This window comes from Diabrotica virgifera, chromosome 6 (genome assembly GCF_917563875.1).
Source record: "Diabrotica virgifera virgifera chromosome 6, PGI_DIABVI_V3a".
NCBI classification, from domain to species: domain Eukaryota; kingdom Metazoa; phylum Arthropoda; class Insecta; order Coleoptera; family Chrysomelidae; genus Diabrotica; species Diabrotica virgifera.
The window spans coordinates 64930049-64956054 of NC_065448.1; the positions used below are offsets into that span (position 1 = coordinate 64930049).

The 26006-nt window shown below is 33.2% G+C and overlaps 1 long non-coding RNA gene across 1 annotated transcript; it reads right to left on the minus strand.

Annotated features, from left to right (window-relative positions):
- Positions 1–22038: 22038 nt before the first annotated feature.
- LOC126887079 (uncharacterized) lies at positions 22039–23848 on the minus strand. The gene is made up of 2 exons (XR_007698950.1): positions 23474–23848; positions 22039–22981 (listed from the first exon to the last, which is right to left on the minus strand). It is a non-coding gene; the product is annotated as an uncharacterized LOC126887079 (long non-coding RNA).
- Between the last annotated feature and the right edge of the window lie 2158 nt (positions 23849–26006).

Consider the following 26006-nt stretch of genomic DNA (forward strand, 5'->3'; position numbering starts at 1 on the left):
TTATACTTTTAAGTATGCTATTGTATATGAGCTGTTTGTTCGCTTTAGATATGGTCTGGTCCCACAGAATGCCGTTCATCATGGATTTGGCTTTTCTACCCTGTATGTTGCTGTCTTTTGTAGCAGCATCGAGCGTTCCATCTTGAGTTATCTTCATGTCCAGGTACCTGTATTCATCGCAGTTTTTAATTTCTACCCCATCGTCTAACATAATGGACTGCTTTGTTCCTCCAATACACATGGCTTTAGTTTTCTTAATGTTGACTTCAAGACCCCATTTGTTATATTCTTCTATTAGTTTCCGCGTCATGTAACTTAAGTCGTCATGATCTTGAGCAATCCGAATTTGGTTATCAGCCAAACATAAAGTGTATTGTGTTGTGTCGTCATTGAGAGGGATTTTCATTCCATTACATTTGCTTTTCCACAGCTTGAGTGCTTGTCCCAGATATATTTTAAAAAGGGTAGGCGAAATACAACAACCCTGCTTCAATCCTTTCGTGACCTTAAATCCCTCAGACATCCTTGATCCAGTTTTAATTTTTGCAGTCGTTCCATTATACAGACTTTGGACTGCTTTGATAAGACCATGTTTAATGTTGGTTTGATGTAGGGTTCCCTAACATTGGTAATTACTAGAGAGCGGAATATATGCAAAGTACATATAGATGCATATATTGCATATTTTCAGACAACAAACACAACATTGCATATTTCAGCTAAACACGATTTATGTTTCATGTTTTAAAAATAAATTATATAAAAGCTTAAAATTTTCCTCTTATAGTTGGAATTTTATAACTTCGATATGAACGAGCTCGTTATTTATCTATCTATCGCTCATCTGGACTTTCCCATTACTACCTAAATTTAACAATTATGGGTGTTCCCAGAAAAATATTATTTTATTAGCGTAGCAAGTCGTAGGTACCTACCTGCTTTTAAGGGTCTAATAATTATTTTGTCAGTTTCCGGCCAACATTTGTTTAAAGTAAACGTTGTATCGTATTTAGCGTTTTTGAAGTAATTGGTACATATTAAATTTAAATATGTCTACCATTCAAAAAAGTGCTTGGATAAAGTGTTTTCCCGAGTTAAAGCTAAGTGGAGACAAAGTATTTTGCAAGGCTTCTTCCAAAATCGTAAGTTACATTCATTTTCACATTTCATTTTTTAAATAAGGAACTGACAAACAAAAGTATCATGTCCAACAAAAGAAATTTTTCTGGAAAGAGTGTTTTTATTCGACAAATTCGCTTTTACTTCTATAAAGACAGACATAGAGAGAAGCATCAAAATACAAAAATCTATCAAATTGTAGACAATTCTGCTTTTGTTCTTCAGCTTAAATAACGTACTTTGTTCTTTAAGTAACGTACAAATTGCTAAAGAACTTATGTTCATAAAAGTTAATTTTAGTTTTTTACCAGATCTAATGAAGTCATTAGAACAAAGGAATTTACAATTAAGTGATTCGGTTAATCTTGTTAACACTTTTTCTGCTCATTGTCAAAAAATTCCCGGAAATACAGGGATTACAATTATAGTCCAGAAAGCCACTGTGCATCCGCTAGGAAAATATTCTAATTCGGATTTTTTGCACAATCTTACTCAAAAAGGACTCCTTTTAACAAATTTGCATGTTGCCAGGACCAAAAGGTGGTCAAAAATTATTTAAAAGTTTTTTTTTGTTTTTTTTTCATTATTTTTTTTGCATGGAAAAAAGTTTTTTTAGGTTTTTTGGATCATTCCAAACAGAAAAGGTCTTTAGTGACTTTTCTCTAAAAATGATAGTTTTTGACATATAAGCGATTAAAAATTGAAAAATTGCGAAATCGGCCAATTTTAACCCTCAAAAACTATGTGAAAAACTGAAAATTTTGATGTTGCCAAGGTAGGTACATATTCTTTAAACATCGATTGATGAAATCCCGAAGAGTTTTTTGCAACACAATATTCAAAACTCCTTTGTTTTTTAAATGTTACTCAAGCGTGCGCGCCACTATTTTCCACCGACAGTATGGTGCAAATGAAAGGAATAAATTCGTTATTTCATAAACTGGCGACTTTAAGGAAAAATCCCGAAACAGGTCGATTTTTATTTTTAAGTTATGATATTGTGGCATATATGGTATACTAGTGACGTCATCCATCTGGACGTGATGACTTAATCGATGATTTTTTTAAATGAGAATAGGGGTCGTGTGCCAGTTCATTTGAAAGGTTCTTCAATTCTCTATTCAGTAATATAAACATTTACATAATTATTTATACAGGGTGTCCAAAAAATTTTTATTAAATTAAATTTTTTGACAAAAACATAAGTAGAAGGACACACTGTATAAATAATTATGTAAATGTTTACATTACTGAATAGATAATTGAAGAGCCTTTTAAATGAGCTACCACACGACCCCTATTCTCATTTAAAAAAATTATCCATTACGTCATCACGCCCAGACAGATGACGTCACTAGCATACCATATATGCCGCAATATCATGCCTTAAAAATAAAAATCGACCTGTTTCGGGATTTTTCCTTAATCTCGCCGGTTTACGAAATAACGAATTTATTCCTTTCATTTGCACCATACTGTTGGTGGAAAATAGTGTCGCGCACGCTTGATTAGCAATTAAAAGACAAAGGAGTTTTGAATATTTTATTGCAAAAAACTCTTCGGAATTTCATCAATCGATGTTTAAAAAATATCTACCTACCTTGGCAACATTCAAATTTTCAGTTTTTCACATAGTTTTTGAGTGTTAAAAATGGCCGATTTCGCAATTTTTAAATTTTTAATCGCTTATATGTCAAAAACTATCATTTTTAGAGAAAAGTCACTAAAGACCTTTTCTGTTTGGAATGATCCAAAAAACCTAAAAAAAACTTTTTTTCTATGCAAAAAAAATAATTTTAGAAAAAAAAAAACAAAAAAAAAACGTTTAAAAAATTTTTGACCACCTTTTGGTCCTGGCAACATGCAAATTTGTTAAAAGGAGTCCTTTTTGAGTAAGATTATGCAAAAAATCCGAATTAGAATATATTTCCTAGCGGATGCGCAGTGGCTTTCTGGACTATTAGAAATAAATAAAAAAATGTTTTAGAAAAAAATGAGGGCTTCGATTGTTTGAGGAAAGTTGTACGTACTTTTGAAGGCAACTTTTCTGAAGATTTTACGACTTAATGTATTGTTTTATTTTTGAGTATTTTTAATATGCATTTGCATATTTAGACAAATTTAGAAAAAATACCTGCATATTTGTAGTAAAAGTAATGCATATATATGGGCATATTTTGGTAATGTGGTGTTGCATATATTCCGCTCTCTAGTAATTACATTGGCGAGTTGCTCACGATCTCCACCTAATTAAAATTGGTCTGCACTGCGTATTCCTGCCTAATTGCGATTGTTCTTAAGTTATGGCATCTGCTCCCTTCCAAATTCATTACTTACTTACTTACTCCGTGGCGTTACAAACCTTCATGGGTTTTAGCCGACTCGACAACATGCCTCCACTGTTCTCGGTCTTAAGCAACCTCCATCCAATTCTCCACGCCCATACTGTTGAGGTCTCCTGCTATATTATCTCGCCACCGGAGTCGAGGGCGTCCGCGTGGTCTTCCTCCAGTTCAGACTTCCTCCCACACCAGTTTTACTGTTCTTTGTTCGGAATGTCTTCTGGACTTTATTCCTTTGATTACAAACAAGAGTGCAAAGAATGGGAAAGATATATAACTGACCTTTTCGACGATGTTTCTCGTGAAAATGCTCCACATACTACCTGTGGCAACCAGAGGTCCCAGTATAATGAACTCTGAAGTCAGAAAAACAAAAAAGCAAGCCAAAAACAATAACGCACCCGGACCAGATCAAATCTCTGCTGTGCTACTTAAACTTTTGGATGAGGAATACATTACCTACTTAAACACTTTCTTTAACAAAATTTACAACGACGGAAAAATACTAGATGATTGGTTGGAGTCATTGTTTGTAACGTTACCAAAGGAAATCAGGCCCACAAAATGCAGCGATTTTAGACTAATCAGTCTGGTGAGTCACTCACTTAAGATATTTTTATGTGTGAAAGTAGAATGGGTATGGGTAATAAGAACTTTGGATAAGTACTAAACAAATACGTTTTTTCCGCGCTTAGCTATTCATTTGGTATTGTTTAGTGTATCCCAAAGGTGCAAAACACCATCCTAGAAGTGCAGTACAAATAACAACATACCGCGGAATTTAGGAGGAAGAAGACTTATCTAGATATATCAGCGATTAGATAAACATATTTTTAATTTAAGAACATATTTTCAGATGCAGGCTGAGACATCTACTCTACATCGCGCGATTTGCACAGTAGATGACACAACACCTTCGCGCAAAACTAAGCGAACCAGAAATGCGCATAAACCACCTTAGTAAGGACGAAAAAATTCGCACCTATATGGGTAAACCTCGGCACGGTCGCCATCCCAATGAAGTCAGCCAAGACAATGTCGACCATACACCATCGAACTATTAGTTGACAGAAAATATGTTCCCTGAAACATAGGGTTCATTACTAGCTATGCATCAGGTTATACCAAACAAAAATTACTTAAACTACATCGTCAAATACCCTCAGGTCCAGAACGATAAATGCCGATGTGTATGTCAATCCCAACGAGACCAAGAGATACCTATCCACCTGGGAATTCTTCAAACGGACCATCTCCCATAGTATCAATACATTCCTGAGAGTATACTTGGTAATGGCAACTAAAAGCTATACTGTATCACTAAATACACTAAATACACTAATTAGATCGCCAACTAGATACAGAGATCTGGAAATTCAAATACGAAGACAATTGAGAATGCAAAGTATCCAGATATTAAATTTTATTCTCTGCACTACTGGAATCATTCCAAAGGACCTCTTAGAAAACCTAAAAAGGCTGGGTCTGAATGAAGATCTCTATAATTCAGAAGGCTGAGGTAATGTAGGTATCTGAGATGAGTCAATTTTTCCCTTAGAGGGAGTGAGAGCCATATGGATAAATCTGGATAAATAATGCTAAGGTATTAATATAAGGTCAATAAATGTATAATTATGTATATTTCCGCATTATTAGGGGCCGGTTTCACCATCGGCAAATAGCGGTCTATTCAATGAATATAGTTATTCGACCAATAAAACTGACATATCTCCGTTTCACCAACGTCAAATAAGACTTATTCTATGAATAAACTCCAAATAAGTTATTAGTCCAATATCGGGCAGATAAATATTTATTCCTAGAATAAGTTGACAGCTAACCTCACTTTAAATATCAATAATAATGAAAATTCATTAGTTTAACTTGAATTTATCTACAATGTTTTATACGCTCTGAGCTTCGCTGGTGTCGCTCCTAGCGGTTACTAATTCAACTTTTACCGGTAATTTTTAAATTTATTATTTAATTGTTATCGCTTAATATTTACAACGCAAAAAAGTAATTAAATTGTAATCGATTTTTTTAAGATTTTTCCAATCATTTTGACGTTCTATTGATAAAATATCAATTTCTTACTTCGGATACTTTGACAATAATCGTGTAGATGGCGCTAAGATTATAATAGATTATTTATAATTAGATATTACGGAACATTAAAAAAACTTAAATTCAGTATTTAAAACGTAAGTATATTTAAGGTAAAAATATATACCACAGCTTTGACCAACTAATATTGTTTATAATTAATGTTTTTAATTTTAATTTTAAATTAATCACTTTCGACATTTATGTCAAATTTCCAGTAAACGTTTACAAACTTGTCACTACTGGCGTTCGCGAATTTGTAAATATCCCCTCTACGTACGAGCTCACAGCGTATAACAGGTAAACGTAATTATATCAAATGATTTTGATTGCTGACAACATGCCTGTCACTTGTATAATAGTGAACTGTGCAAGTCCAACTGATTAGAATATTGTTAATTTTAATTTGTTTTTTGTCGTGATTTTGAGCTTAATATAGTAATTAAAGACATTCATTAGGTTAATTATTTTATAAACTTTACGTTTTTGGTGATTTTGAGTGCTGACAACATGCCTGTGACTTGTATAGTAGTGAACTGTGGAAGTCCAACTGATCAGAATAATGTTAATTTTAATTTGTTTTTTGTCGTGATTTTGAGCTCAATATAGTATTTAAAGACATTCATTAGATTAATTATTTTATAAACTTTACGTTTTTGGTGATTTTGAGTGCTGACAACATGCCTGTGACTTGTATAGTAGTGAACTGTGGAAGTCAAACTGATCAGAATAATGTTAATTTTAATTTGTTTTTTGTCGTGATTTTGAGCTCAATATAGTATTTAAAGACATTCATTAGATTAATTATTTTATAAACTTTACGTTTTTGGTGATTTTGAGTGCTGACAACATGCCTGTGACTTGTATAGTAGTGAACTGTGGAAGTCCAACTGATCAGAATAATGTTAATTTTAATTTGTTTTTTGTCGTGATTTTGAGCTATATAGACATTCATTAGATTGATTATTTTATAAACTTTTCGTTTTTGGTGATTGTAAGTGCTGAAAACATGCCTGTAACTTGTATAGTAGTGAACTGTGGAAGTCGAGCTGATCGGATAATGTTAATTTTTTTCGTGTTCCCTCTATAGAGCTTTTCATTCACAGTCATTTGTTTTGAGCTTCTGTCATATGTCGTATAATCCTTGTATAGTAATATTATACACGGATTATACAACATCTAACAGGAGCTCGAAACAAATGACAATCGATGAAAAGCCCTATTAGAAACTCATTTATGTTTCCTCGCCTAACTAAATTATCAAAAACAGGACGCACTCATGCTAGGAATTATGATTTTTAGTAATATTATTACAATTATTTATATGTGACACTAACGTAACTAGTGACATTAATTTTAGGCCAATGTGACAAACTTTATTAATACTAAATTTTAACATTTATCCCCTATTTTGTTAAAACAATATTATTTTGTTTTTCATTCTATTCAAAATAAATGCAGTTTTGACAGGGAATTTGGTTTGTTATTTATTTATTCCATATAGACCTGGATCCCGCGTACCAAAAAAAGTTGATTAATAGCAAGCTGAAAATTTATTAATAGCTTAACGGTGTCTAGTCCGACAAACTTTGATGTACGGGAACACTGGAAGTTTTAACTGTGGAACAGGTTAAAAATTTGAAACGTCAAACTACGAAAATGTTTATGTAATTTGTCAGATAAAACTTCCAATTCATTTGCTACCAATTCATTAAACTCTCATGCAGAAACCAGACTGGTGAAAAATCACCAACTGGGCATTTTAATGAGTAGAACACGAAGACCATGTCAAACTACAGGAATCATGTTGGTGAGTAAGAGCAGTCTGATTTTTGCATGAGAATTTAATGACATGGTAACAGATCCATTGGATGTTCTGTCTGACAAAATATATGGGATGTTTTCGTAACCTGATGTTCCAAATCTGAGTTTCCAAACTGTTTCACAATTAAAACTACCCCTGTTCCAGTATCACAATACATCAAAATTTGTCCAACTGGACACAGTTAAGCTATTAACAAATTTTCAGCTTGCTATTAATAAATTTTTTTGGTACACGGGATCCAGACCTAATAGGTTTGTTCGTAGTACGACACAAACGATTAGCAACTGCTGCCAACCATCAGATGCATGAGCAGTTAACAGTTAGCGTTGTGCAGTTAATAGTTAGCATTCATAGACTACGAATGCACATGTGTCTGATGGTTGGCAAGAGTTGCTGATCGTTCTACGAACAAACCTATCAGTAGGCACAATTTGTGATATCCATGGGTAGTTACTAACAGAAAGAGGGAGGATTCGATTATTAATACATTTATTTTAGAGTCAAAACATAGTCATACCTTAAACGATAAATGTATATTATCATTACAAGTTGATACTAATTACAAAAATAAATACACATTTAAAAGACCAATACATAATTACTCATGATGAAGAAGTACATTATAATTAAAAATGAATAACAATTTTCATATCGCTGCAACACAATGCCAAAGCCATCTCATATTTCAGTTCGTTTAGTGAGCGCAAGAAGCACTCTGACCGAACAGTTTCAAAACTCATTAGATTTTCATCAGAGAATGCATATGTTGCTATCTCCAAACCATGTAGCTGTAACATATGTACATGCATTGGGTTCTTCTTCGTCTGTCTTGCCCTGGGCATACTTCACTATTACCGGTCATATGCATACAATGTGCATTTGCTATGTCATCAGAACTGGCTATCACCCCATCCAAGCATTTAATCGTTTAGCATTAGCTTTTTGGAAATGCTTCACCTAAAAAAATATTTTATTTTTTTGGAAATTCTTCAACTACAAAAATTTATTTTTATTAGAGTATTTGCGTTCTTTACAATGATTAAGAATATTTTATTTAAAATCAGACATTCATATAATATAATTTTAGAACAATCATTACAGTAATTCAAATAGTAATAAATCATTTTCAGAGAATTGTGGAGTTCGCAGTTTACAGATTAGGACGACGATATATCTGGTCTCATACAGATATATAAACGTAAATAAATCTAATATTTAGAACCAATTTATCCAAAAGAAACTAATACTGTTATCCATATATTTCTTAATGGTGAATAAATAAAATAAAGGCATACATTTCCAACAATAATATGGAAATCAGGAAATCATTAACAATTTTTACTCCATTCAAAACAAATCCAGCTGTAAAATATTTATGTGCCTGAAGGCTTTTGTATGCTTTCATCTGCTGCTTAGAGTAGCAACTGTGAGACTCCACCAGATATGTATAAATATCTATAATAGTAACTTGATGGACTGCACTTTACTGTAAAATCCAATTCTGACTGAATTGCGTATGGATCTAAATCCCCAATTATTTTTAGCTTCAATAAATATCTAAAACAATAAAAGAAATAATGTTATTGCTTGCAAAATTCATCATTATTGATAAATATCGGGGGAAAATGAACAGTAAATAAAAATTGTTTCGCCTACCTTTCTCCCAACATCTGAAGTTTCCAATAATAATTTCCTTAAATAATCACTTTGCATTGTGGTTAAGTTTATAAAGTTCACAAAAACAGGAAACGAAATCCAAATGAATCCAAAATGGACAAAATACGACGATAAACAATGAAAAATCATTGAAAAATAGATACCTACAAACATAACCTCTTTGTTAGTTTATGTGCCAACCAGAGGTCACGTCACGTGGTTTGGAATGCCTAATATGATTACAGTGGAAAATAATGCAATGTGCTTGGCAAAACACCGAAGAGGTAGAGGGCAACAAACTAATATAAGGAAGAAGAACTGTCATTCGCTTGTGTCAACGAGTACAGTCTGTGGAAAATCATTATACTTTGAACTTATTTGACGAATAACTAACTATGGATTACAAATAATTATTGAAACGCAATAAAATTTAATCGATTAATAAATCTTATTCGACGAATAACTATTCACTGATTTATTTTTTGTTGGTGAAACCGACCCTAAGTCCAATTAAATCATTTAATTAACTAAAGTTAAAAGTTCATGTTTTGCTTAATTATTTTCCACTTTTCATGTTGTTTCACACGTAAATATGCAAACAACCTACGAGTTCAAATTTGCATAATCTTACTTTCAGTTTAATGAAAATATATGATTGTTAACTTGACCTTTAATGAACAGATATTATCAAATTTCGACACTTTTTTGACCTGACCACCGTAATTTTAGCATGTTTTCTAACGTTTGTCAACAAAATGCTTTTATACTGGCGGATTGATTAATACCTGATGCATAAACCAAAATTTTCCGAGCACCTAAAAAGCTGCTATTAGATATAATGCTATACACTAGCTAACGTAAAGTTGTGCTCATTACGAGGCGCCAAGCCTTACTCTGATCAATGTATCGTAACCATGTATCCAATACCAGGTAAAGGGTTTGCTCACTACGGAGAGCAATGGATTTTATCCTCGCCTAGTATCTATTGTTGTCGTCCCTTCGTATTTACTCAGTATTTGTTGTACGTTTGCCGACAGTATTTAAAATATTGCATATATTTTACCTGCTATTGGATACATGGGTACGTTACATTGATCAGAGTAAGGCTTGGTGCCTTACTCCGATTTGTGCTCCGCGAAAAATGTGTACACTACAAACACCTACGTTTGTTCCGCGCTTAGCTATTCATTTGGTATCGTTAAGTGGACAAAAACGGATATTATGTAGAAAATCAGCGGAAATTACGAACACATCTCAGTAAGGTACAAAAACACCATCCTAGATGTTCAGTAGAAAGAACAACATTACCTCGGTATTAAGGAGGAAAATGTCTTATGAATATCTGTGAGAATTAGATAAACAGGTCTCTAATTTACGAACTTATTTTCAGATGTAGGCTGAGAAATATACTCTACATCGCGCGATTTCCGCAGCAGATGGCACAACAGCTTTGCGCACAATTGAGCGAACTGGAAATGCGCATAAACCACCTCAAGGACGAAAATGAGCATCTGTATGGATAAACTTCGGCACGGGCGACATCCCAATAAGGTCAGCCAAGACAATATCGACAATACACCCTCGAACTGTCGGTTAACATCAGTAGATATATTCCCTGAAATAAAGAGTTCCTTATTCGCCATTAATTAGGTTATACCAACCAAAAATTATGTGAAATATATCGTCCAAAGACCCTCAGATGTAGAAAAATATATGCCGATATCGATATCAAGCCCAGGAAACCAACACCTTAACGGAGTTACCAGGCATTTGCTTCAACTGAATACAAGGAACGGTATGGCTGAGTAGGAAAGATCCTTCAACAAGAGATAGCCATCAACCTGGGACTTTTCCAAGCGGACTATCTCCCATATTATTAATACGTTCCTGAGAGTATGCTTGAGAAGGGCAACTACCAGCTATACTGTGACCGCACTGTGCTCACAGACCAAACAGTTGCACAAAATATATCAGATCTCGTACTAATAGTTAATAAATTAATGAGGAAAACGACACTAATTGATAAAGAGATACCAAACAACAATAATTTTCGTATTAAATACACTAAATAAATCGCAAAGGATAGACAGCTGGAAGTTCAAATACGAAAAAAATGGAGCCTATTATTCTGCTCACTACTGGAGTCTTTCCGAAGAACCGCTTAAAACACGCAAAAAACCGGGTCTGAATGAACATCTCAATAATTCAGAAAGCTGTACTACTCACCTCAGCCTTAGATGTCGTTTTCTGCATTGCTATGTGTAGTCGATACTTTTGTATGGAACGGAGGCCTGAACACTCAACATAATGCTGAAGAAAAAAGTTCGAAGCTTTTAACTTTGGCTTTAGAGGAGAATCTTGAAATTAACTTGGATAACCCACACCACCAACGAAACTGTTCTGATGAGAATATGTACAGATAGAGAGCTGCTGAAAATTATCAAAGTTAGAAAAGTTAGCTACCTGGGACACATAATGAGAAACGAAAAGTACCGCCTCCCGCAACTAATAATCCAGGGTAAGATTTAAGGAAAACGGGGTCTCGGTAGGCGCTAGATTCACATGGCTTAGAAACATCAGAGACTGGACCGGCCATTATTGAATATCTTTGTTTAGAGCAACATTGAACAGAGACAGATTTGCCAGTGTAATCGCTAACCTCCACTAAAAGAGGGAACACCACGAGAAGAAAAAGTACTGCTCACGACGGCCAGATGTGCACAAAAATTTTTGAGAGATTCTTCAGCATACCAAGTCACCTAGGGCTCGATAAGACAGAAAAATTCCCACCAGAGCCCTATTTTTTTGATACCCTAGGTATCTGGATGAGTAAATTTTCTACTTAGAGGTTTTTATATAATAACGGTTTTTGGTCAAAACACCGGTTTTCAGTTTAACTGGTTTTATTTACTTACTGTTTAACCTGGCGGTTATAACCGGTCAAAAAACCGGTTAATCCAAAAACCGGTTTTCGGTTTTTTAAATCAATATTCAATACCCAATAGGTTACAAAGTTACATTTGTGTTGCACTTACTTTGTGATATTTCACATGCTCATTTTCAATATAAAATCCACAAGAAACAGTTTTTCATATATGTATTTCAAAAAATATATTTTCATTTTGTAACTTCTAAGGGCTGCAACTTTATTTATGTGCATATTTTTGTATTAAGGTAAATTAGGTTCAATCGATCTATTTTTGGTCCCAGAATATGTGATTTAATTTCTGACCTACCTTTTTGTTACACCCTGTATGATAAACTAACGCAATGAAAATTTATATTCCAAATAATATCAAATAATTGAAAAATAGAAATGGTGGTGAAATTAGGTATAAGACTATAAACGTAATAAATTATGGAGTATATTAGGCTATAACGTGTAGGTAGATAGATAGATAAGTAGATAGATTTATTTAACTACTTCAAAAAAAATGGTTTGTAACAAGTCAAAATTACAAGGTATATAAAAAATACATAAGTATATAAAAAATATATATAAAAAAGGTATATACATACAGTGAGAACGTTTGAGTTGGAATAAATTCATTATCTCGAGAATGGGCGAATCTAGAGAGAAATCCTGAGTCAGATCGATTTTTATTTTTAAATTATGACTTTTTGGCATATATCTCATAATAGTGACGTCATTCATCTGGGCGTTATGACGTAATCGACGATTTTTTTAAATAAGAGTAGGGTTGTGTGATAGCTCATTTGAAAGGTTATTTAATTCTCTATTTAGTAATATAAACTTTAACATAATCCTTTATACAGGGTATCAAGAAAAAATAATTTTGAACTAAATTAATTAAGACAAAAAGAAGAAGGTATGTAATTCATTTAATTTAAAATATATTTTCGTGCTGTCAGAAAACAGAAAGAAATGTTGATTTCACAAATAAACATTGCTTTTCGCAATGAATTTTAAATTCAATGTTAAAGCTGCCATCCACCTGTCTCTTAGCACTTTGAAGATTGAATTTAAATGAAAAGCAATGTTTATTTCAGAAATAAATATATTTACCTGTTTTCTGACAACAGTAATATCTATTTTAAATTAAATAATAAATTGCTTTCATTCTTCTTTTTGTGTCAAATAATTTAATCAAAAAAAATATATTTTCCCCCCCCCCCGTAAAAATAATTAGGTTATGATTTATATTGGTTAATAGGGAATTGAATTCAAATAAGCTATCACACAACCCCTACTCTCATTTAAAAAATTATCGATTACGTCATCACTCCCAGATAGATGACGTCACTTGGATGATATTATATGCCATAAAATCCTAATTTAAAAATAAAAATCGACCTGTCTCAGGATTTTTTTCCAAATTCAGCCATTCTTGAGATATGAATTTATTCCAACTCAAACGTCCTGACTGTATATAAAATATGAATTATAAAAACAAAAATGGAACATAAAAATGGTAAAACTTACATCATTCTTAAAATTGTGAACTGGATGTATTCTTGTACTGTATTTCCGAAAAAAAAATCTTTTTTGCACAACATACACAAAACATTTTTTTATTTTCATTTTTTTTAAGTGATTCTAGAGGAATGGTTTTTTCTTCTGGATTTATTAATGATAAAATATAAGTTTATTCTCGTTTGTGTAGGTATATCATCCATACAATTATAATACAACTATGACAGCACAGCTGATCGATACTAATATCTATTTGTAACCAGGATTACCCAATTCAACAAGTAGAACATGCTTATTCTCAAGTTCATCAAAATAGCCAATTCAGCTTATCACATCTCTTAACCATATTTCAGTGAGTGCGCGAGTCGTTAACGAATATGTAAAAGCATTAAACAAATCAAGAATTATTATTGATGAATTTAAACAAGCAATACTTTTTATTCGAATTCCTTATTTTTTCAAAAGTAACTTATGCGGTTTTTCACCGGTTATTACTGTAAAATGAAAAAAACCAGTTATAACCGGGGCAAAAAAATACAACTCTTAAAACCGGTTATTGCGAACTAAAAAACCGGTTTTAGCTTATAACCGGTAGGTTTTTCCCATCCCTATTTACAGGGAGTGAGAACCTTATGACTAAACGATAATAATGTTTAGATATTAATATAATGTCAATAATCAATAAATTACAATTATTTCTCCACATTATTAAACATGCAAATTATTTAATTAACAACATTTACAAGGTAAAAGTCCATGGATTATATTACTTATATTACTACCCTCTAGTTTTCATGTTGTTGCACACGTAAATGTGCAAATAACCTACGCGTTCAAATTTGCATAATCTTACTTTCAGTTTAAGGCTATGGGTACTTAATTCGCAAATATTTTACGTGTATCCCTACTTTTTCTGTCTTTGCACGGCAAATTACGTGTAGTAAAATTCACACTGGTATGGATATGTAAACATTACTAGAATGTCATTCTACTTAAAAATGTCATCATTAATTTAAATAGATGGCTTTTGAATATTCTTGGATAACTGTTATTTTTACACTTGCAAATTATTAATTCAGTTAATAAATGTAATAATTTTTTCACTAACTATGTATTCAGTGATTGTAATAATTTATTTGTACAACAAAAACTAATACTCAATCGAGAAAAGAGGAAAAGTGTTAAAGTGATTTTTTAATAATATATTGTTATGGAACGCTTACAATTTTGAACATCTTTAATAACAAAATACTTGGACCACAGAATATATTATCCTGATGTATTCTCTGCTTGGATCTTCCACAAATAATACACACTAAATAACTTTTTATTAAGTTCACGTCTTAAATCAATTATTTATCAAATACATCAATAATATTTAATCAATACCTCAAAATATTCCCGATGCAATGGCAAATATTTAAAATTGTCACTGATTGTCAGTGTCTGACTGACAATATATGCTGACAATATTATATTCGGCTGAGTGCGTTGTAAGACAAAGATAGATTTGGAAAATATTACCACGGCATTGTGTTCATTTTTTTCGGATCCTGAAAAAACCAATAAATATTTTTGAAAAATTTAAACGCAGAATGAAAGATTCAATTATTACCGAGGGCCGAAAGTCCCTTAGAATAAATAAGAAGTTTATTTTGAATGAGATATTTGAAATTAAAAATCACACTAAATTTTCTCATAGTTTTTCACCCCTGTAAGTTATTTAAATAAACATTATAGAAGTTTTCAAGGACTTTATGCCCTCGCTAATAACGTAATCTTTCATTCTGCGTTTAAATTTTTCAAAAATACTTATTAGTTTTCTCAGGATTCGAAAAAAATGAATCCCCATTTGAATAGCATTGCAGCCGAAAATACGTACCGATCCTCTTAATGAAAATGTGATTGTTAACTTGACCTTTAATCAAGAGATATTATCAAATTTTGACACTTTTGACCTGACCAACGTAATTTTAGCATGTTGTCTAACGTTTGTCAACAAATGCTTTTATACTGGCAGATTGATTAATATCTGATGCATAAACCAAAATTTTCCGAGCACCTACAAAGCTGCTTTTAGATATAATGCTATATATACCAGGTAACGTAATGTAAATTTTGATATTTAATCAACTAGACGTGCTTGCAATATTGTGCATACCAGCTTATAAACAATTACGTCAATGTTTAATTTAGGTTAACTGTTTAGGTTACATCAATAGTAGATGAATTACTATCGAAGTAGGATTAAAAGCAGAAGATCCCAGGGGACTTCTGGAATAGCGCATAACATTGGTATTTACTGAGCTAACAAATCTAAAATGCAGCAGTTTCATTAACAGTGGTAAATTAAAAATGGGTGTTTTAGAATTTGTAGAATATAGTGATAGTACAACCGTCATTAGTATTCCAACAAACGACTGTAATATAATAGTTATTTATGATATAAATGTTAAAAGTACACGTTTAAGGCACGCATGTGAAAGTTTGCAGAATGAGCGATAGCGAATTCTGCAATTCACATGAGTGCCTTAAAAATGTACTGTTTAACACGCATATCATACAATATTTTTTTTTACAAACGTAATTACAGGACAATATCTACAAAAACTTTTACTTGAACTTGACTGACATTCCATTTTTATATTTTTTTGACATTACATCAAAATTGCCTATACGGTCAATACGAATTGCAGTGCCATAAAGTAATACGTTACAATATAAGCTTTAGACGGTTATGCGAAAGGAGTATTGATAAACGGGGAATGGTTGAATAATAGTCTAAGAGCTAGTGAACCCTCCGACCAACGGTCGTCCTGTAAGGTTAGAAATTTTTCTAGTGATAATTCATAGCACACAAAGGGTAAAAACCATGACCTGGCAGGCATCAGCGGTGCACGTGTATCTACCAGGTGAATCGAAAAGTGCAATAGTCCTGTCGCCAGGGGGGGTACAACGGCCTCCTTTATTCAGATGGACTTACCCAAGTTTTTTTCATGTATTTTGACCCGTAGAATACGAATTTTTTGGGTAACAGTTGATCCGGATGTCGATAAGATTGTTATTGACCAAGAACTTGAGGAATTACATAACCGCGATCTCTCGCAAAACAAAACATTTTTTGGTATTTTTTGGGTCATTCTAAGCAAAACATGTTTCTACAATTTTTTTCGTAGGATGGCTAGTTTTCAAGATAACCGCCGTTGAACTTTCAAAAAATCGAAAAATTGCAATTTTTGAACCCGAATAACTTTTGATTAAAAAATAAAATAGCCAGTCTGCTTACCGCATTTGAAAGCTTAAGTCAAATTATATCGGTTTTAATTATTTGCATTGCTAAAAATTTATTTTTTTATTGTTTAACAAAGCTATAAACACATAGTGTTTCCCGTGCCTTTACATGCATTTTAACGCATGCTACGTAGAAATAGCCTCGATTGCACTAGTACCTATTCTACCTACTCGTTAGATTTTAAATGAGAAATCATAGAAAACATCACTCACGCACTAGGTGTTTGTAGCTTTGTTTAACAATAACACAATAAATTTTTAGCAATGCAAATAATCAAAACCGATATAATTTGACTTGAACTTTCAAAGGCGCTAAGCAGAATTGCTATTTTATTTTTTAATCAAAAGTTATTCGGGTTTAAAAATTGCAGTTTTTCGATTTTTTTAAAGTTCAACCGCGTTTATCTCGAAAACTGAGCATCCTACGGGAAAACTTGTTAGAACATTTTTTACTTAGAATGACCCAAAAAAATACAAAAAAATGTTTTGTTTTGTGAGAAACCTCTGTTATGTAATTCCTCAAGTTCTTGGTCAATAACAATATTATCGACATCCTGATCAACTGTTACCCAAAAAATTCGTATTCTACGGGTCAAAATACATGAAAAAAACTTGGGTAAGTCCATCTGAATAAAGGAGGCCGTTGTACCCCCCCTGGCGACAGGACTACAAATTTAGGGGGTAAAATAAACTTTTTCCTGTAAGGTTTAAATTTAAGTATTAGTTTGAGTAAGTCATTTAGAAGAAATGTGTACAATGACAGGCGATTCTGAAGAGCATAAGACCTTGCCAGGCGAGGGAAAAGCTTAGGGGTTTTTCGTAAAATTATTCTTTTTGCATCGAACAAATTTTTTTTAGGTTTTTTGAATCATTTCAAACAGAAAGCGTCTTTAGTGATTTGTCTCTTAAGTTAACAGTTTTTGTTATATAAGCGATGGAAAATTTTGAAAATTTCGAAATCGGCCATTTTTAACCCTAAATCGGACATTTATCTAAAAATTTCAAAGTTGCCAAGGTAGGTAGATATTCTTTTCGATTTTTATTTTTAATTTAGGACTTCTTGGCATATATATAATACTAGTGACGTCATCCATGTGAACGTGATGACGTAATCGATGATTTTTTTAAATGAGAGTAGGGGTTGTGTGATAGCTCATTTGAAAGGTTATTTAATTCTCTATTCACTAATATAAACATTAATATAATTATTTATACAGGGTGTAGAAAAATTTTTTTTTATTAAATTAACTTTGATTAAATTTGACAAATAGAAGAAACATTTTTTGTTGTACACCCTGTATAAATAAATATGTTAATGTATATATTATTGAATAGAGAATTAAATAACCTTTCAAATAAGCTATCACACAACCCCTACTCTTATTTAAAAAAATCATCGATTACGTCATCACGCCCAGATGGATGACATCACTATTATTATATATATATGCCAAAAAGTCCTAATTCAAAAATAAAAATCGACCTATCTGAGGATTCCTCTTGAAATTTGCCCATTCTCGAGATAATGAATTTATGCAAACTCAAACGTCCTCACTTATACTACAGTGTCGCGCCCGCTTGATTAGCAATTAAAAAAACAAAGGGGTTTTCGATGCTTTATTGCAAAAAACTCCTCTTCGGGATTTCATCAATAAATGTTTAAAGAATATCTACGTACCTTGGCAACATTGAAATTTTCAGATAAATGTCCGATTTAGGGTTAAAAATGGCCGATTTCGAAATTTTCAAAATTTTCAATCACTTATATAACAAAAACTATTAACTTAAGAGAAAAATTACTAAAAACCTTTTCTGTTTGGAATGATTCAAAAAGCCTAAAAAAAATTTGTTCGATGCAAAAAGAATAATATTAGGAAAAACCCCTAATCTTTCCCCTCGCCTGGCAAGGTCTTATGCTCTTCAGAAACGCCTGTCATTGTACACATTTCTTCTAAATGACTTACTCAAACATATACTTAAATTTAAACCTTACAGGGGAAAGTTTATTTTACCCCCTAAATTTGCACTTTTCGATTCACCTGGTAGATACACGTGCACCGCTGATGCCTGCCAGGTCATGGTTTTTAGCCTTGGTGTGATATGAATTATCACTAGAAAAATTTCTAGTCTTACAGGACGACCGTTAGTCGGAGGGTTCACTAGCTCTTAGACTATAACATTATATACGCAGATGACACCATAGTTTTTGCCGCTAATATGAATGATTTACAGATTAACAATCCGTATAACAGAAGTCAGCAACAGGACTAGCTCTTAACATAAAGAAGACCAAATTTATGACAATTAGTAAAAAACCAATACTAAACGCTCAACTTACAATCAACCAACAAAATATCGAAAGACTTGAGTAATATACATATCTGGGCAAGAATTTAAATAACCAATGGGATCACTCAACAGAAATTAAACAGCGTATAATAAAAGCGAAAGCAGCATACGTTAGAATGAAACCCATTTTCAACAGTCGGAACATATCATTAAAAACAAAATACCGTCTGTTGAAATGCTACATATTCACAGTTCTGCTCTACGGAATGGAAGCGTGGACGCTAACTACTGCATCCATGAATCGGCTCGAAGCTTTCGAAATGTGGTGTTATAGGCGCATCTTACATATATCCTGGGTTCGAATTACTAATGTGGAAGTCCTGTGTAGAATGGGAAAAGAGTGTGAAATTCTCATAACCACCAAAACAAAAAAATTAGAATATTCTAGGACATATATTGAAAAATCAAGAACGTTACGGCCTTCTCGAACTGATTTTCTAAGGGAAGGTAAATGGTAAAAGATGAACGGGAAGAAGACACATTTCCTGGCTCAAAATTTACGAAAGTGGTATAACACGACTACCGCTGAACTCTTCCGCGCTGCGGTAAACAAAGTCAAGATAGAAATGATGATCGCCAACATCCGGAACGGATAGACACTTTAAGAAGAAGAAGAAGAAGAACATACGCCAGAAATAAACAGCTCTGTATTTACGTTAAAATTTGATCGCGCGGTTAACCTGTACTGAATGATTGCCCAGCACATACTGCCAAACCGCGTGACTTGTTTTCAAGCGGCGTGGTGCACGTGGCGGTGTAGCAGAAACTGGCGTGCTGTCGGTACCCGCGGCTTGCAAGTCACTTGCAAGCAGATTGCTTGCCGCTGCTCAGCTCGAGTATGCAGTGAATAAATTCAACTCATATACTGCTGGACCGCAGCGATCGTACGTAGCTGGCCGCAGCTTCAAAACAAGCAAGTGTGCAACTAGCCTTACACAAAATATTCCAAGAGACTAGAATCTCATGTAAGCGAGTTAGGCTGCACTTACATTGGATCCGTATTTCTCCGATTGTAACGGTCCCAAAATAAAATACAATAAATATGTTTTTATCGTCGTACAAATATATCAGTTCCGATCATGTGGTGGCGAATAAATTAGAAGTATGGTTCAAGTGGAAATCGGTGGGACTGTGCATTTTATCAATGAAATAAGATATGTCTCAAACACTCTAGAAGCCGCTAACGATAAAAAGTTTTAACATCGCATTAATCATTGTAAATTACTCGGCGAATATTAGTATAATACAGTGAAAATAATAAGACGAGAACAGGACGATAATGATTATAAAGAATAAATTTTAAAAATTTTTCTACCCTAATGACAAAAAAAAGCAAGCTCATTAGCAGAAACCACCAATTCAAAATTATTTTGCACATCATATGTGAAACATTATTTGGTTGAAAAATCTCATTTTTGTTGGCACAAAATATATTAATTTGTCTGGACTAAATTACAGTTCTGTTTATCTTGTTACTATCAATATTTACACAGTGTTGCCAAATTGAATTTTGTTATTTTGGGTGTAAATTTTTTCCACGGATCTGCGAGGGTACAATATGTGTATTGCGCAATCCTTTTTCTCACAACGATGTGTTTTTCGTTGTCCGGTCAAGTAGAGCATTTGTTTGTTGCTGCGAATTATCAAAAGGATTTAATGATCTTTTGCGCCTCTGAGTCTGAGTTTTGTTGATATAAGGTCGTAATAGTCCCGGGTTACTACACCTGTGATAATGCCAAATAAGCGCTTTTGGTGTGAACCGACAAACTGCGGACGAATGTTGTGTATTTTTTTTATTGGTTCAAAGAAGATTTACGACTTTTGGTGAGATGTGACTTTGGAAAAACCCTGGTTATTTTATTGGTAGAAGAAATATTTGGTTTCTTTTAATTGGATAACTATCTGGTGATCATCATATGGGAGGGTAATTTATGTATTTGAGAGGAGAGTCTTGTCTTGAATTAGGACGAGAAGAAAGGCAGTCGAGTCCTATCTACGACAGAATTAAGTTAGGCTGGCGGACAGTTTGGTCTGCGAGACAGTTTTTAGTTTTGTCTGCGAGACAAGTTGAGTTATTAGATGGAGCGAACTCCAATCTATTTGTTCTGTGCCAAAGTTGAGCATAAATGTAGTCAGTTTTCTGTGAGAAACCAATGTGGTTACAGTGAATACCATGTTAGTAGGTTTGGGTGTATAGTTCCTGTGTATTGGATGGAACAGTTTGTAACAAAAATGAGAAAACTTCTGTTGGAGTGAAAGTAAAAAGAAAGATATAGGTACTCCAACAGAAGTAAGGAAAAAAAAAGAGAGAGAGCCAGTGTAACAAAAATAAGAAAACTTCTGTTGGAGTGAAAGTAAAAAGAAAGATATAGGTACTCCAACAGAAGTAAGGAAAAAATAAAGAAAAGACTAGATAGTTGAATACTGAAAAGAAGAGAATGTGGGATGTGTAAAGAAAAGGGTGAAGTGACTTCTACGTTGAGAAGCCGAAGTAAGAAAAATAAAAAAATACTACTTTGCAGTAGTACTGAAGAAAGGGGGATTAGAAGGGATAGAAGTAAAGTGGGAAGAGACAGAGGCAAACTGAATAGAGTTGGCTAGCTATAGATGCAAGAGAGCAACTTGACACTCAAGGATGGATACGGCTCGTTTGAATGCCTGTCGAAGAACAGTAGCTCTATATAGGTAGTAATGATGACTAAAAGATGAAATAATAAAATAAGAATAATGTACTGAAACTGAATAAAGATGGATAATTGCTAAAGACGAACAAGATAAATAAATCTAACAAATCATGGGCGCCATGAAAATGATCTTCGATCATTTTCCCAAGTATCTTATACTATACTGCTGTCAAATATCAAATATATCAAACCTGTAATAATGAACATAAAGGAGTAATAAAATAATTGATATACAAAATAAGTAAATATTTATTAAAAATAACTACCAGATTTTTAACAATCTCTGAGTTAAGCAAGTTCATATTATGCTGTGACTCTAACATGACAAAAGTTATACAGAGGTTATATCTAAGATAACAACAATAATGTTATCTGTTACAAAATTACAGGTATTAGTACCTCTTACTTACATATAGGGTACAAAATTACATAAGTCTTCTACCAAATGGTTATAGTACGCCCGCTACGTACAACTAAAGGAAAACCGATGAATATTAAAAGTAATATAAATAAATATATTTATGTAAATAGGCATGAGCCTAACTAAGGGAAAATACTAAATGAATTAAGCAAAGTTAGATATACAATGAATAAAGTAGAAATGAAGTTGAGATAAATACCGACGATGACCTAAATTAACCGAACAAACGGAATAAAGCGAATAACAGTAAAATATTTGGGAAACAAGCTAGTAATATTACAAAATAAATTTACCCGAATTACATAAACCAATATCAAAGCAATAATAAAGTATTAAAAACCTAATTTTCTCTAGGCTTATTCCTGTGCACAAGAAGTTACCGTAGATACAAAGTTTGGGAACCAAATAATCTAATATACAAATATGTCAAAAAAAACCAGAGGTAACCTAAATCTGAAAAAAAACATAGTGTATTTAACAGATAGTCTGAAATATAAAAAAAACCAATAGTTACTAAAACACCTCACTAAATGTTCCCAAACGAGGTTGCGGTTGCCTCCTAGAAAATGATGCACCAGGATGGTGCGACCCCATGGCTCCTGTAGGCCCAGGTGCCAAGACGAAAATTGAGCTGGAACGCTCCCATAGCTTGCTCCCAATTAGACATATTCCCAAGGTGACTTGACTGTGGCTGTAGTGGTTTCCCTAGGTGTCAAAGGGCTATGAGTTCACCATGTGGTTACTCCAAAATGGCTAAAAAAATATTCCCAGTTTTATTTCTCATTTCAAACATGAGCAAAAAGTAAAGGGAAGAAGAAATAATTGAGGAACTTTTTAGAAGCAATAGTATAGAAAAACCGACCATTAAAAATGTAACAAAAACCAATCTCAAGTAACCTTGAACTATTTTGAGTGTGAATACATGAACAAATGACATGGAATTTGTAATTTGAATATGATTAATTTAAGGAAATATCTGTAAAAATATTGAATTTATAAAATATTGGATATTCAAAAACCTACAGAGAAATGATACTTATTTCCAATATTAATTTGAGGACTGCATATGTTTGGTTATGTCTAACCAAAAAAATATATTAATGTATAATTTTCTTTGAATGAATACTCAATAATCGAATCTACATAAAATCCAAATAATGAGTTGACTAAGAAATTTTAACAATGGGACTAATATTTTAATATTCAAGGCTAACAAAAAAAATTATTATAAAAAGGTTTTATTACCGGTGATTTCTATTCCGATTCCAAGAGGGGTTGTTCTACCCACATGCCACCCTACTGTAGAAAACCATTTGTGGTAATTTTTTTTCTTTTCACTGATGTTATAAAATAAAAAACCAACCGCCATTCTAATATTCTATGGTAGCAACCAACTTCACCTACAGCCACAGGTCAAGTGATGAACATTCGTCTCTCCTTCCAAGAGTACGACGTCAAACTCACCGAACGCGAAATAATTCTCGATAGGTGGAGTATGTTCCATCACCGAGGTATGACGTCACGTCAGTGGTCCTATACGAGGAATTAGAGAATTTAAATGGGAGAGCGAAGGAAAATAATTATAAAAATAATTAAAGAGTTAAGTTAGTAACGTGACCGTTACAAGTTTATGTTACGTTTGTTTTCAAGAATAAATGAATTCAAGTTAGAGGAACGTGTTTCCCAGTTTTTTAATAAAACAAAAAAAAAAATCAATTGTTTAACCTTCCGATGACCAACCTTTTCTTGTTACACGGATGACCAAGGGGGGGAAAATGACCCCAGGTCAAAAATGTCAAAAATGACAATTAACAAAGAAAATGAAGTTTTTTTTTATTTTTTTTTATGGCATGGACTTTATGTCATTCAGCCAGTCACAACATGAGTATTAGTGTCATGTGTAGTGTGTATGTTGAGTAATTGTCTTGTTACTTTGCAAAGTCGACGCCATTAGCGTAAAACTACTTGGAATTACACATAACAGACGCTATTTTACTAAACATCAACTTCAGAATATATTTTTTATTCGTAAAATATAGGGAATTTTTTTTATTTCAAAATATGAGGATAACTAGAATGATATTAAAGTCAAATAAAAAAATAATGAGTTAAAAATTGAAAATACTTTTGAATTTATTAAAGAGAAACATACGCTGGGGTCACAATTTCCCCCGCTTGGTCATCCGAAGGTTAAACAAAATGTTGCTATGTTCAAATGAACAATGTTTAAATCTTTCCAAAGTTGGTATGTTTCATTAAGAATGAATTAAGCAGTTACTTTTTATAAGAATAGAACAGAAAACTTTGGAATTTTATATTCTTATAATAAAACTTTGGAAATAGTACTTTAAATCAGAAAATGTAAAGTGTTAATGAAAAGTGCTGGATAACAAGAGCTCCAGCTGAGCTATACCAGATCTACCTTAACTCTAGTCAATAATGCAGTCCCAGGTCCCCAGGTACTTGTAATAAACTGTTTAATTTTCTTTTGAACAATAATACTCGTGAATTACTTAATTTTTTACTCATTCATTGCAATTCAGTTTTGTTTTCTTAACTCATTTTTTTTATTTCATACATAAAAGATTATTATCTTTTAACTTATGTCATTATTTTTCTTTTGCACACTATATTATCTCTTATCCTTATTGTTGGAAAGCCTTCTTCTTCTTTTTAGGGTGCCTGTCCGTTCCGAACGTTGCCGATCATTCTGGCTATGATGATTTTGTTGGTTGCTATACGGAATAGTTGTGTTGAGGTCTTTCTATACCATGATCTCAGGTTAGCAAGCCAGGATATTCTTCTTCGTCCTGGGGCCCTTTTTCCTTCAATTTTACCTTGTAAAATGCACTGGAGTAGCTCGTATCTGCTTTGATTTCTCATTATATGCCCCAAGTACTGCAGCTTACGGCCCTTCACGATGTTGACTAAATCTGCGGTTGTGTTCATTCTCCGTAGTACTTCTTCATTGGTGACTTTGTCTGTCCACGGTATCTTCAGAATCCTTCTGTACAACCATAGCTCAAAATCTTGAAGTTTCGATAGAGTTTCCGCCTTCAATGTCCACGTTTCTACTCCGTATAGAAGCACTGAGTACACGTAACATTTAAGGAGTACAGACAATCTACGACCGCAATGGCAAGTACCAACTTATATATGATGGAGCGGCATTGCAAGTAACTCTTTTTTATTCTCTAAATAGGTATATGGCACTATTTTTATTTTGATTTATTGATGGCGCCCAATGGTTAATACCTTTTGATAGTAAATGTTATTCTAGAACTCATCCCTTTCAATCTCTGAGATCGTAGCTTACCGGGGCATCCCGAAAAGTTAAGTCGCACAAAGAACATCATGCCTATGACCTACATAAATTTTGCACTTGTTTAGGGTTGCTATACGATCCGATCCTATCCGACGTCAGTTTGAAAAACAAACTCAAGGTATTAAACCGTAGTGTCTACACTGCAGTGAGAAGCCCGATAGGAATGAAACCAAACACGTTTGATAGGAGAAGCTACTCAGTCCGACGTCGGCCGATATCGGATCGGATCGTAGAGGATTGGAGGAGAGGATAATAATATACGGATCCAATGTAGGTGCAACCTTAGCAAGCACCCTCCTCATGATCTAATGATGTGCGACCGTTAAAGAGATCCAAAATAGTGGACCAAGCAAGAGCATTCGAATAATCTCTAATAATTAAACTTGTTCTAAATTATTTTAATTTAATTTATTTATCTAAAGAGAGGATCACTAGATCTTCCTTTATAGGTCA